General features: G+C 39.5%; 1 protein-coding gene across 16 annotated transcripts in view; it reads left to right on the top strand.

Annotated features, from left to right (window-relative positions):
- The window catches only part of R3HDM2 (R3H domain containing 2), a 162806-nt gene that overhangs the window by 24280 nt on the left and 124300 nt on the right, over positions 1-14226 (top strand). For 3 of the 16 annotated variants that reach the window (XM_081821913.1, XM_081821924.1, XM_081821922.1), the window contains exons 3-4: positions 5482-5556; positions 7155-7235. The exons of 10 other annotated variants lie outside the window; for them this stretch is intronic. The gene's annotated coding sequence lies outside the window, so the exon portion shown is untranslated. The remainder of the gene's footprint in view (positions 1-5481; positions 5557-7154; positions 7236-14226) is intronic. 3 more of the 16 variants (XM_081821914.1, XM_081821921.1, XM_081821925.1) reach the window with 1 other exon arrangement.

The raw sequence follows: 14226 nt of genomic DNA, 5'->3' as shown, positions 1-14226 counted from the left end.
ACCCTCAGTTTGTTTCTTGAGATTAAGACTCTCTTATGGTGGGCGCCTGGGTGGCTCAGTCGTTAAGCGTCTACCTTCAGCTCAGGTCATGATCCCAGGGTCCTGGGATCGAGTCCCACATCGGGCTCCCTGCTCGGCAGGAAGCCTGCTTCTCCCTCTCCCACTCCCCCTGCTTGTGTTCCTGCTCTCGCTATCTCTCTCTCTGTCAAATAAATAAATAAAATCTTAAAAAAAAAAAAAAAAAGACTCTCTTATGGTTTGTCTCCCTCCTCTGGTTTCATCTTGTTTCATTTTTTCCTCCCTTCCCCTATGATTGTCTGTCTTGTTTCTCAAATTCCTCGTATCAGTGAGATCATATGATACTTGTCTTTCTCTGAGTGACTTATTTCCCTTAGCATAATACCCTATGCAATACGTTGTTGTATATGGCAAGATTTCATTTTTTTTTTTAAAGATTTTTTATTTTATTTATTTGACAGAGAGAGACACAGCGACAGAGGGAACACAAGCAGAGGGAGTGGGGGAGGGAGAAGCAGGCTTCCCGCGGAGCAGGGAGCCCGATGCGGGGCTTGATCCCAGGACCCCGGGATCATGACCTGAGCCGAAGGCAGACGCTTAACGACTGAGCCACCCAGGCGCCCCAAGATTTCATTTTTTGATGGCTGCATAATATTCCATTGTGTGTGTGTGTGTGTGTGTGTGTGTGTGTTTGTGTGTACCACATCTTTTTTATCCATTCATCTGTTGATGGACATCTAGGTTCTTTCCATAGTTTGGCTATTGTGGACATTGCCGCTATAAACATTGGGGTGCATGTACCCCTTCGGATCACTACATTTGTATCTTTGGCGTAAATACCCAGTAGTGCAATTGCTGGGTTATAGGGTAGCTCTATTTTCAACTTTTTGAGGAACCTCCATACTGTTTTGGAGAAAGAAAAGAGAAGAGAAGAAAAGAAAAAAAATCATCCTGCTACCTCCTTTATAACATTTTGTCTCAATAAATAGTAAATTCTTTGAGGGCAGCTTATTTCCCCAAGGAACAAGGTCCCTCACTTCTAAAATTCATCTATGGAAGCCCCAGCAGGAAGGGAGGGGGAAAAAAGCACACAGGCTTAATTCAACAAGAGTAATATATGGATTTGTGAGTGGCTGCACCAGCTTGCATTCCCAACAGTGTAGGAGGGTTCCCCTTTCTCCACATCCTCGCCAACATCTGTCGTTTCCTGACTTGTTAATTTTAGCCATTCTGACTGGTGTGAGGTGGTATCTCATTGAGGTTTTGATTTGTATTTCCCTGATGCCGAGTAATGTTGAACACTTTTTCATGTGTCTGTTGGCCATTTGTATGTCTTCTTTGCAGAAATGTCTGTTCATGTCTTCTGATTCATGGGATATTTTGAGGAGAAACTAATTCCATGTATGTTTAACTGTACATGAAATGTGAAAATCTGTCGATGGAGTTGGTAGGACTTCAATAAAAGAAATAGGAAATAAAAGGAATGGTTATTTTAAGTAACTATTTTAAATATAAGTTAAAATAGAGTAAGATTTTACATATAGAGTGACTATGATGTGTTTACTACCTGATTTGGCAACTGGAAATGTAGAACTTTGTTGCTACTATAGTAAGACATTTTAAGGATGCTGGGAAAATGCCAATAAAATTATTATAAACCAAGAAAAATCCATACAAATGGAATATATGTTTTTTTCTGACCCTAGATTTATACAAATGGCGAAATATAAAAAAATTGACAACAAATCTGTATATTACTCTTGTTGAATTAAGCCTGTGTGCTTTTTTCCCCCTCCCTTTCTGCTGGGGCTTCCATAGATGAATTCTAGATGTGAGGGATCTTGTTGGGGAAATGAGCTGCCCCCAAAGAATTTACTATTTATTGAGACAAAATGTTATGAAGGAGGTAGCAGGATGGTTTTTCTTTTTCTTTTCTTTTCTTTCTTTCTTTCTAAGATTTTATTTATCTATTTGAGAGAGAGAGATTGAACACGAGCAGGGGGGAGGGACAGAGGGAGAGGGAGAAGCAGGCTCCCAGCTGAGCAGGGAGCTCCATGTAGGGCTCAATCCCAGGACCCCGCGATCATGACCCAAGCTGGAGGAAGATCTCCAACCAACAGCCACCCAGGCACCCTGGTTTTTATTTTCTTTTTGCTTATATCTATCTATCTTTAAGATTTTATTTATTTATTTGACAGAGAGAGCAGGGGGTGGGGGGGGGCAGAGGGAAAAGCAGACTCCCTGCCAAGCAGGGAGCTGGATGCGGGGCTTGTTGCGGGGCTTGTTGCGGGGCTCAATCCCAGGACCCTGGGATCATGACCTGAGCCGAAGGCAGACACTTAACCGACTGAGCCACCCAGGTGTCCTTGCTTATCTCTATTTAAAAAAGAACATGGATTTCTTTTATAATTAGAGGGAAAATCAGTTATTTAAAAACATTTATTAAAATGATAAAGGTGCTGTAGGGGTGCCTGGGTGGCTCAGATGGTTAAGGGTCTGCCTTCGGCTCAGGTCATGTTCCCAGGGTGCCGGGATCAAGCCCCACATCGGGCTTCCTGCTGAGCAGAGAGCCTGCTTCTCCCTCTCCCTCTGCCTGCTGCTTCCCCTGCTTGTACACACTCTCTCTGTCAAAAATAAATAAAATCTTTAAAAAACAAAAACGATAAAGCTTGTAAGTCCTCAACTCAAAACTTGTAAGTACTCCAATAGATTTATTTTCTAGCACTCTTGATTAGTCTCCAGTTAGGTAGTGAGTTCTTTGTTTCCTGGGCTTTGAGACTATTTCTTGGGGTAAGCTCTCTTTTTATATTGCAGCTGAAGTTTTATTAAATAACTTCAGCATATTTAACCAATCACTTAACTAAGAAACTTTGTATTTAAACCTAGTAATATATAGCCACTGGGTGGCTCAGTTGGTTAAGTGTTTGCCTTCTGCTCAGCTCATGATTCCAGGGTCCTGGGATTGCCTTGAGTTGGGCTCCCCCTTGGCGGGGGGAGGGGGGGAGGAGGGGAGGAGGGGGTGTGTGTGTCTGCTTATCCCTCTTCCTCTGCCCCTCCCCCCGCTCGTGCGCTCTTTCTCTTGCTTGCCGCGCTCTCTTTCTCAAATAAATATATAAAATCTTTAAGAAAAAAACCCTTAGTAATATATAATTCTGTTTCTTTGAAAGAGTATAAATATATGCCCATTTGAATTCTGGGAGGAAAAGCTTGTGCTTATTAGCTTGCCTAAAGTTGCTAGAAACAGCATTTTGATGTCACAAAAGGGATCCCTGTAAAATTTGAAGAAAGTATTATGTGCTTTTACTAGAATAAAAACTTAATTTTACCACATAGTGGCCCTTAGGTTGACAAAGAAGAATATTCCATTTTTCCATAGGTCCTAGGGTTTTCTGGAGACAACTTGAGTGTCACATAAGGTACTTAGGACTATTAGAATGTTTAGCTTCATTCTAGGGCTGTGGAATCTAAAATTTTTGTGTGTGTTAAAGGACCTTACTGGCTGGCTGTGGAGATAAAACATGAACATTTGATGATCAAAACAACAGTAGATATAATGGATTAGATTCTGTAATATAAAACAGAATGCAGTATAATTTAGTTGAGTCTAATTGTTTAGTACAAAGAAACACAGAGAGAAACCAGTACAGAAAGGTAGGGTAAGAGGTAGGTATTGAACTGGACTTCAATAGAAGATTACTATCCAAATTTCATTTCACTGGTTGTATTTCATATATATATATTTTTTGTTTTTGGGATTTGCCTTTTATTCTTTATTTAAAAAAATTTTTTTAAAAAGATGATTTATTTGAGGGGTGCCTGGGTGGCTCAGTTGGTTAAGCATCTGCCTTCGGCTTAGGTCATGATCTCAAGGGTCTGGGATTGAGCCCTGCATCCAGCTCCCTGCTCAGTGGGGAGCCTGCTTCTCCCTCTTCCTTTGCCTCTCCCCCTGCTTGTGCACACGCTCTCTCTCTCTCTCTCAAATAAATAAAATCTTTAAAAAAAAAAGATTTATTTGAGAGAGAGTGGGAGGGAAGGGCAGAGGGAGAGAATCCTTAAGCAGACTCCCCACTAAGTGTAGAGCCCGATGATGGGCTCAATCCCACAACTCTTGACCTGAGCTGAAACCAAGAGTTAGATGTTTAACTGACTGAGCCACCTAGGCACCCTGAAATTTGCTTTCTAAAAAACTTTATTATGAAAAATTCCAAACATCCAAAAGCAGTGGGAATAGTAAAATGAACCCCCATATACAGTTATCAGCTTATTGCTAACATGGTTTCATCTATGCTCCTACCAACCCCCTTTCCTAATTGTTTTGAATCAAATCTGTGACATTATTTCATCCATAAATATTTCAGTATATATTTCTAAAAAATAGGGACTTTTTTATGGTATATGTATTAATTCTTTTTATTTTTTTATTATGTTAATCACCATACATTACATCATTAGTTTTAGATGTAGTGTTCCATGATTCATTGTTTGTGCATAACACCCAGTGCTCCATGCAGAACGTGCCCTCTTTAATACCCATCCCCAGGCTAACCCATCCTCCCACCCCCCTCCCCTCTAGAACCCTCAGTTTGTTTTTCAGAGTCCATCGTCTCTCATGGTTCGTCTCCCCCTCCGATTTCCCCCGCTTCATTTTTCCCCTCCAAAAATAGGGACTTTTAAAAAACATAATACCAATACTATTTGTACATCTAAAATAACAGTAATTTCTTAATATATAAATATCTGGTGTTCATATTTCCTTGATTGTATCATAAGTTTTTAAAACAGACTATATGTTTAAAACAGGATTCAAATAAAAAAAATGGGATCCAAATAAAATCTATACCTTGTAGTTGGTCAATGTATTTTTAGAGTCTCTCTCTTCTTTTAAAGATTTTATTTACTTACTTGACAGAGTGAGACAGCACAAGCAGGGGGAGCAGCAGAGGGAGAGGGAGAAACAGGCTCTCTGCAGAGCAGGGAGCCTGACGTGGGACTTGATCCCAGGACCCTGGGATCATGACCTGAGCCGAAGGCAGATGCTTAACCATCTGAGCCACCCAGGCACCCATATTTTTAGAGTCTCTTAATCTAAAAGATCCCCCCCCCCTTTTTTCTCTTTGCAGTTTATTTGTTGAGGGACTGGGTCATCTGTTCATTAGTTTCCCACAGATGGATTTGGTGATTAACATCATACTAGTGTCATTTAACATGTTTCTCTCTCCTCTGTATTTTCTTCAAATTGGCAGTTACATCTAGAGATTTGACCAGATTTAGATTCATTGTTTTGGCTAGAATACTTTATAGTGCGCTTCTATTAGGAGGAGGTGTGTGATGTCTGTTAGTCTCATTTTTATGATGTCAGCAGCCATTGATGATCATTGTTTATACCCCCTTTACTTCATTGAACTTCATTAGGGGGTTTTAAATGGTGATACTCAAATTCTATCATTTCTTAATTTATTTTAGCTGGAATGTTTTTATAAAGAGATATCCTCTCCATCACCTGTTTGGTTACTGTGAGGTACATCTTGCACAGGAAAGGTGAGACAAATGCTTGAGTCTTTCTTTTAATTAACAGTTATTACTGTTTTCAAAATAATGACTTTGTTCACTAACATCCTGCAAAGGTGATTGATAAGGGTTTTTTTTTTTTTGTCATAAACTGCAATTTAAGCCTATTTATGTGTTTCAGCAATTACAGTTTTATCTGTATTGATGTCTCATTGATTGCTTCGTCTTGGCAAATGGGAGCTTCAGGTTGGCTCTAGCCTTTTTTTTTTTTTTTTTTTATTTGACTCTAGTGTCTTTTTGATGTGATCCCTTACCTATGATAGCTTCTTTGTTTTGTGGAAATGAAGTTTAGAGACTCTTCTGTGTGTAAGAGGTACTAATTGCTTAGTGAGTTGGTCATTGTTTCTTTCTGTTTTCAGTGAACAAGGCTAGGAAATAAGGTGGCTTTTTTTTTTTTTTTAAGAAAGTGTATCACAAGTTCATATCAGTATTTTCAATTCAAAGTCAGAACTAGGTTGTTTTTTTTTTTTTAAAGATTTTATTTATTTATTTGACAGAGAGAGACACAGCAAGAGAAGGAACACAGGCTTCCCGCTGAGCACAGAGCCCGATGCGGGACTCGATCCCAGGACCCTGGGATCATGACCTGAGCCGAAGGCAGACACTTAACTGACTAAGCCACCCAGGTGCCCCAAAACTATAGGTTTTTTAATATAATGTCTTCAATCTTGACATTTTTCAAATTACAAAAGTAATACGTACTCACTGTAAGAAATCTAAATAATTCAGAAGTATATGAGATAAAAGATGAAGATCCTGACCTTACCCCCAAATCACTAGTTAACCACTTAACACATTAATTCAAAGGCTTCATAGTGGGTATCTTTTATTTTTATGTCAATTATAGTTACCTGGTTTAGGCAGCACTGAACATACAGTTAAAAATTAGGAGTCAATATTTTTTGAGGCTAGAGGAAAAAAAGATAAGTTATTCCTTCTGTGAAATGAAGATTTTTACATATTTTTAGATTTACTTTTTAAATTGGTATTACATTTACATGGTTCAAAATTCTAAGGATAGAAAAAAGCTGAGTGAAGTTTTCTTCTTGCTTCTATAGCCCAAACTAGTCAGTTCCTCTTTCCAGAGGCAACTATTATTACCAGTTTATTACCAGTTTTTGTGCATCCTGTGTTCTTTTTTTTAAAATTTAATTTAAAAAATTTTTAAAGATTTTATTTATTTGAGAGAGAGAGAGAGAGAGCACGAGCCAGGGGAGGAGCAGAGGGAGAGAGAGAAGCAGACTCCCCACTGGGCAGGGAGGCCTATGCGGGGCTTGATCCCAGGACCCTGATACCATGACCTGAGCCAAAGGCAGATGCTTAACCAACTGAGCCACCCAGGTGCCCCACATCCTATCTTCTTATAAGCATATATGTAAATATGTATATATATTGTTTCCCCCATTTTACTAAAATGGTTCTGTGTCTTGCTTTTTTTACTTAGCAGTATAACCTGTAAGTACAAGAATTTCCTTATTCTTGTGTATGTCTAAAGAGTATTACAGGATATGTTTGTACTGCTTATTTTATCATTCTCCTATTAAAGAGAATTTTGATTTTTTTCCCAGTCTTTTGCAGTTACAAAGAGTGCTTCATGAATAACCTTGTACATATGTCATTTTCCGTATTTGGAATAATAAACTATTAAGGTAAATTGCTAAAAATGTATACTTTTATAATTTTTAAACATAGTGTAAAATTGCCTTCTAAAAATATAGGCATTAAAAAAGTAAGAATATAGGCAGTTTACATTTTTTTTTTTAAAGATTTTATTTATTTATTTGACAGAGAACAAGAACGTACAAGCAGGGGGAGCGGCAGGCTCCCCAGGAGAGGGAGAGGGAGTAGCAGGGAGCCCGATGCGGGTCTCCAGCCCAGGACCCTGAGGTCGTGACCCAAGCCCAAGGCAGCTGCTTAACTAACTGAGCCACCCAGGCATCCCTGGCAGTTTACATTCTACTAGCAATTGATTCCAGATTTGAGACAGAAGATTTGGTTATGGTGGCTATATACAAAATAACCAATTTGAAATTTTTTTATCCATGCGTATTTATAGTGGAGCACTTGGCATAGGCATCAAATTACGTTTTAGCCTTCTTGTAACACACCACTGATTGAGTGCCTATGAAAGAGTGTAGTCTTTGCTCTCCACTATGCAAATATAGCAGGTTAACTTTACCTAAGTTCTAAGGGCCTTGAAGCACGAGACGGGCAGGGGAAATTCTAAATTAGCAAACTTTTTGGTTTCTGACCTCTCAATTCTTTGAAAAATTATTATAGACGCCAAAGAACTTTTATTTATGTAGGTTATATCTGCCAGTATTTACTGTATTGGAAGTCAAAACTAGGAAAATATTTAAATATTTATTGATTCATTAAAATAATAGTAAGTTCCTTACATATTACTATATGTAACACTTTATTTATTTATTTATAAAAGATTTTATTTATTTATTTGACAGAGAGAGGGAACACAAGCAGGGGGAGTGGGAGAGGGAGAAGCAGGCTTCCCGCTGAGCAGGGTGCCCCATGCAGGGCTCAATCCCAGGACCCTGGGATCACGACCTGAGCCGAAGGCAGACACCCAACGACTGAGCCACCCAGGCGCCCCTGTAACACATTTTTTAAATGAAAAAACCTTTTTTAAAAAAAAAAAAAACAACACTTTTTTTTTTTTTTTTATGATTTTACCTATTTATTTGACAGAGTACAAGTAGGCAGAACAGTAGGCAGAGGGAGAGAGAGAAGCAGGTTCCCCGCTGAGCAGAGAGCCTCATGTGGGATTCGATCCCAGGACCCTGGGATCATGACCTGAATCAAAGGCAGACGCTTAAGCAACTGAGCCACCCAGGTGCCCTGAAAAACTTTTTTAAAACAAAAGATTTAGTGAGAAGGACGGACATGGTTTTACATTTTTGCAAATCTCTAATGTCTGGCTTAACAGAGGATAGCTGCATTCTCATCTGCATCAGCATTCAGTCTGTTGCACTATGTCATGTTCGTTGAAGTATTTGAAAAAAAAAATCCATACTCAGAGATATGTAGTTGGAAAATAGAGAAGTATTTTAATATCTTTGGGTAATTGGATATTCTTTGATACTATACCCGAACTCAACATGTGGTAGTTCCTTAAAGATTAGTTCCAGTGTAGAATCTGAAACCATATTAATGAACTTTTGTACTTAGTGACATTAAAATTCATTTATTTTGTACATTGAATGGATCTTTTATCCATGTGTGATTTTTGAATTATCATGAATTGGTCAGTTGGAAAATACTGGTCACCGAGTTATGCAGATCTTCCAGATGTTTGACACAGTTCATTATACAAGTAAAAAAAAAACTCATGAATATCACTGTCATTTCATCAGAAAAGTCTTAAGAAGTTTTCAAGCTCAGAGAAGATACACTTTTTCAAAATTTTGATTTTAGCTGAAAAGCTTGAATTTTATCACTGACAACAAATATTATCACTTATTTTCTTTGAAGGAACAGGCTCATTTTGTTCATTTTTGTGCAGAACATTGCCACATAACCATAGTTTGCCTGTTATTTGCTTACTCAGGAAATAATAGTATCCCATGAAAAAAGTAGCTAGTTTAGCTTGCAGCTCAGTTGCTTTTCCTTGAGACAATTATTGTACTTTGATATGCTGCAGAACTGGTTTATACTTCCCATTTTGCCATTCCGATTATTAAAAAGACATGTACTCAAGAGTGGAATTTAATAAAATTATTAATTTTTACTGCTTTATCAAGGACATTTACAAGTAAAATTTTTCTTTTTTAAGCTGCAGGTGTGGGGTGGTGAAGAATATGATAGTACTAGTACTAGTACAGTTTGATACCCCTGCCTTGATTTATGCTAAGAGTGGCAATTATACCTACCATTTCACCATGGTGAAAAAGGCAGGTAACATCTTAGTGTTATCATAATAAATAAGATCTTGTTGTTGTGAAAATACTGGACCTCTTAGACCTCCTGGGACCGTACTTCGAGAACTGCTGTTCTAGGTAGAACATGCATTACTTAGCTGGAGATACTGAGGTGAGAAAAAAGCATAGCTTTCTAGGTCAACTACAAATACTTTGTTATGGAACTCAGGATATATGGAGAGAAAGAAAAAAGGTAGTCAGGGGCCAGATCATAAAGGAACTTAAGTATCCTGCTAAAGAGTGCTGAATTTATCCTATAAGAAATGGAGAGTCTTTGAAGGATTTTAAGAAGGGGAGTGTGTGTATGGTAGGGGTGTGGGTGGATTATGCCATCATATTTGTATTTTTTTTTTTTAAAGATTTTATTTATTTATTTGAGAGAGAATGAGAAAGAGAGAGCAGGAGAGGGGGGAGGGTCAGAGGGAGAAGCAGACTCCCTGCCGAGCAGGGAGCCTGATGCGGGACTCCATCCTGGGACTCCAGGATCATGACCTGAGCCGAAGGCAGTCGCTTAACCAACTGAGCCACCCAGGCGCCCCTCATATTTGTATTTTTTAAAGATTACCCTTATCATAGTGTGTTTTGCGTTAAGGAGGCCAGTGGAAAGTGATGAGGTTTTAAACTAAGGCACTGACTTGGTCATGGAGCCACAAAAGGCCAGGCTGTACAAACCAGTGCAGGGGTTAGAATGTGTCCTTCCTAAAGCAGAACTAAGCCTAGCAGCATCTGTTGGTTGGCTGGATGATCAGGTGCACAACCAGCTGCATCCATCATCATGTCAGTTATAAGCTATCCCCTCAAATACTCTTGTATCCGCAGAATCACTAATCTGACTTCTATTACCATAGATTAGTTTTAATCTGTTTTTGAATTTCATGTTAATAGAATCATACAGTATATACTACTGTGTCTTTTTTGCTCAACATTGTCTTTGAGATTCATGAATGTAGTTGCATATAGCAATGGTTTGTTCTTTATCATTGGTAGGTAATGTTCATTTTCTGATTGTACCATACGTTTTCCATTGAGTTGTTTATAGTTTGGGACTGTTAGGAATAATACTGCTGTGAACACTTTATACATGTCTTTTCATAGATGTAAGCACTCTGGTTATATGCCCAGGAATGGAATTGCTAGTTCATGGGGTAGAAGTATAAGTACTACCAGTTTTCCGAAGTGGTTATATTAATTTATTCTCTTGCCAGCGATGTATGAGAGTTCTGGTTATGCTGTGTCTTTGACCATACTTAGTACTGTCAGTCCTTTTAATTGTAGCTGTTGGGGATGTAGTGATGTCTTTTTGTGGCTTTAATTTGCATTTCCCTGATGACCACTGATGTGGAGTGTCTTTATGTGCATATTGGTCTTTCAAGGATCCTCTTTTGTGAAGTGCTTTCAACTTTTTTTTTTTAAGATTTTGTTTATTTTTATTTAAGAGAGTGGGGTGGGGAGAGAACAAGCGGGGTGGGGGGAGGAGTAGAGAGAGAGGGAGAAGCAGGCCTCCCCGCTGAGCGGGGAGCCCGTTGCAAGACTCAATCCCCAGACTCCAGGATCACGACCTAAGCGGAAGGCAGACACTCAACCGATTGAGCCACCCAGGCGCCCCAGTGCTTTCAGTTCTTGTCCATTTAAAAAATTGGGCTGTTTGTCTTTTTCTTACTGATTTGTAGAATTTTTTTGTATATCTTATATATGAGTCCTTTGTGGGATACATATATTTGCACATATCTTCTGCAGGTGTTTACATGTGGGATAGATGCCGGAACAAATTTATTAATGAGTGTTTTGCTGGGATTCTGGGATATATGTCTTATCTATGAAGAGTGGTTCTGTATATTATTTAGAGATTCTAGTTTCCCTACATGATGGGAATGCACATGCTGCTTTTGAGTGTGTCACTATTGATGTTTTGAATTAGTCTCAGCTGATTGCGGGTATTTCTGTTACCTATTGTTGTCAACCAAACCACTCCAAATCTTAGTGGCTTAAAACAACTATTTATTAGGGTGCCTGGGTGGCTCTGTCGGTTAAGCGTCTGCCTTTGGCTCAGGTCATGATCCCAGGGCCCTGGGATCGAGCCCCACATAGGGATCCCTGCTCAGCGGGGAGTCTGCTTCTCCCTCTCCCTCTAACTGCCTCTCCCCCTGCTTGTGCTCTCGCTCTCTCTCTTGCAAATAAATAAAATCTTTAAAAAAAAACAAAACCAAAAAACCCAAAGTGTTTATTTGCTTATGATTAAGTGGGCTGGCAATTTGGGCAGGGCCCATCTGGCTTGCCTCTATTGCACATGGAATTTGCTGGGCTTACTCATGTGTTTGTGGTCAGTTGGCAGGTTAGCCAGGGGCTGGTTGTACCTGGATAGCCTCACTCCAGTGTTGTCCATCATTAGGCTGGAGCTGTCATCCAGGGTACCGTGGCCTCTCCTGCAGTCTTTCTTGGCTACCTTGCATGGTGACTAGGTCCCAAGAGAGTGAGAGTGAAAGTTACAAGGTTTCTTAAGGCCTGGGCTCAGAAATTGCACAGTGTCATTTTTGCCACATTCTGTCAGACGAAACAAGTCACAAGGCCAGCTCAGATTCAAAGGGTAAGGAAATGAACTCCACTTTTTGATGGGAATTGCTGCAAATAGTTTGTGGCCATGTTTGATCTACAACATTGGGCATTCATTGTTCTTCCTTGTTCCTTTCTTTCTTTCTCCTTTTCTCTCTCTTACTCCCTTCCTTCCATTGCTCCTTTTAAATGAATTGGATAGTTTGTGGGGTTTTTTAAAAATTATTATTGCCTTGTCTTTCTTCTTGAAGTTTATGTTAAAACAGAGCTTACTTAAAGGATGTCGTCTGTGATTACTTGGTGTGGCCAAGGACCAGACATTTTCAGGTCCTGACTTTGTGACTGTTTTCCAAATCACCATAATAATACCAAGCATCTCTTAATGATGAAGAGATTAGTTTCTTCCCCAGGTGATTTTGATCTTTTTCTTTTTATCCTTTTTTTAAAAATTGGTAAGACCTGAATGTTAACACTGGTCCTTTTATGAGCTCTATTCCCATCTCTTCCATGCCTTGTTAGCCGTCTAGAGTTACTAATATGAGCCTGAAATGACAACTTTTTTTCCCGAGGTCTCAGTGAAGTCAGGAAAGGAAAGGCTGTACAGCAGGAAAACAGGTCGGGACTGCAGTTGTCTTGAGGAGACAGTGTTTTTATATGTGAAATAAACAAGAATCTTGGGCAAGGTGCAGATGTCAGTGACCTGTCAGCCCATCGGGATGAATCAGCTGAAGTCCTAGATGAGGTGACAGTGTCAGCACAATGAGCCCCTTACCCTGAATTTATTGGGCCTCTCATTAAGGTAGCTGTCATAGCCCTTATTTTAGAGAAAAGTCAGAGTCATTGTTCAAGATTCACCTGACTTTAAACATTATTTATTTTGGAGGGGGAAGGTCACTTTCAGTGTAAGAGTACTATTGGAAGTGACATGTGGCTGGTTTGCAGATTACAGCCATTTTGGTGTGTCCAAGTGTTACAGTTGTTAGGATCTTTAAAACTTGTCTCCAGGTGACTGGAGGCTATTTATTCTGCTTTTCCAAGTAGGTTTAATTAATTGTCTTGGGTCCCAGACAAGTAGATTTGTTAACTGTAGTTTCTGATTTATCTGTTGCCCAAACCTGTGATAATTTGATGGGAATAGGAACTCTAGAGGTGGCATTTTATTGCAAAAGATGGATGTTGGCTGCTAAATGCAGCTGATTAGAAGGCTAGGGCACAGTATCTGTTTTCCTAATGACAGGATCATTATTAAGGCTTTATAGAACACACCACCAGTCAGATGGCTAAACTGAATCTTCCTACTCTTGTGAGGTTATCTTCAAGGCATTTGGAGTACTTCACAGAACTCTTTATCAACTGTGTTCTCTTAAAGGCGTTTGCACCTTGTATCAGTTTAACCTGGTTGTTCTGGGTTGTGAGGCACTCCTTAGTGCAGTGCTGGTAACCAGATCTTTGTCAGTTGCTGCTGCCTGAGAACCTTGGGTTTGGGTCTCACAGACCCCAGAGAACAGTGTTGCCAGATAAGATTGCCATCTTATTTTCTGAGTGCAAATTTTGTCTTCAGAGAAAGCAAGGGAGCTGAGAATACGAGGCAGTTTGTTAGAATGAAGACAAGAACACAGGGTTTTGACGGCTTGGCCGTCCTATTGACAATAAGTTTGTTTTTCTATTTTTATTTTTTTAAAAATTTATTTGAGTGAGAGAGAGAAAGTGAGAGAGAGATCATGAGCAGGGGGGAAGGTCAGAGGGAGAAGCGGACTTCCCCCTGCTGAGCCGGGAGCCCGATGTGGGACTCGATCCCAGAACCCCAGGATCATGACCTGCACCGAAGGCAGACCCTTAAATGACTGAGCCACCCAGGCACCCTGGCTGTACAAATAAGTTTAAAAAAATTTTTTAAAAACTGAAGTTTATCTCAGAGGTAGTACTTAGCTTTGTAAATTAATCAGACAGAAAACTGTTACAGTGCTTCTGTGTCAGGCACTGTTTCACATTGGAGGTACAGATAAGAACAAGACATACAAGATTTCATTTGAAAAGATAGACAATTTACAAATAAATAATTACAGATTGTGGTGAATAGTATGAAGAAAATAGATGTGGTGATGTGACTGAGAGTAAGGGAGAGGGTATAGCCAGATGGGATGGTCAGGAAGAC

Source organism: Leptonychotes weddellii, chromosome 5, assembly GCF_054177405.1.
Source record: "Leptonychotes weddellii isolate Sample4059 chromosome 5, ASM5417740v2, whole genome shotgun sequence".
Lineage (NCBI taxonomy): Eukaryota > Metazoa > Chordata > Mammalia > Carnivora > Phocidae > Leptonychotes > Leptonychotes weddellii.
This window is presented reverse-complemented; position numbering and strand designations above follow the sequence as displayed.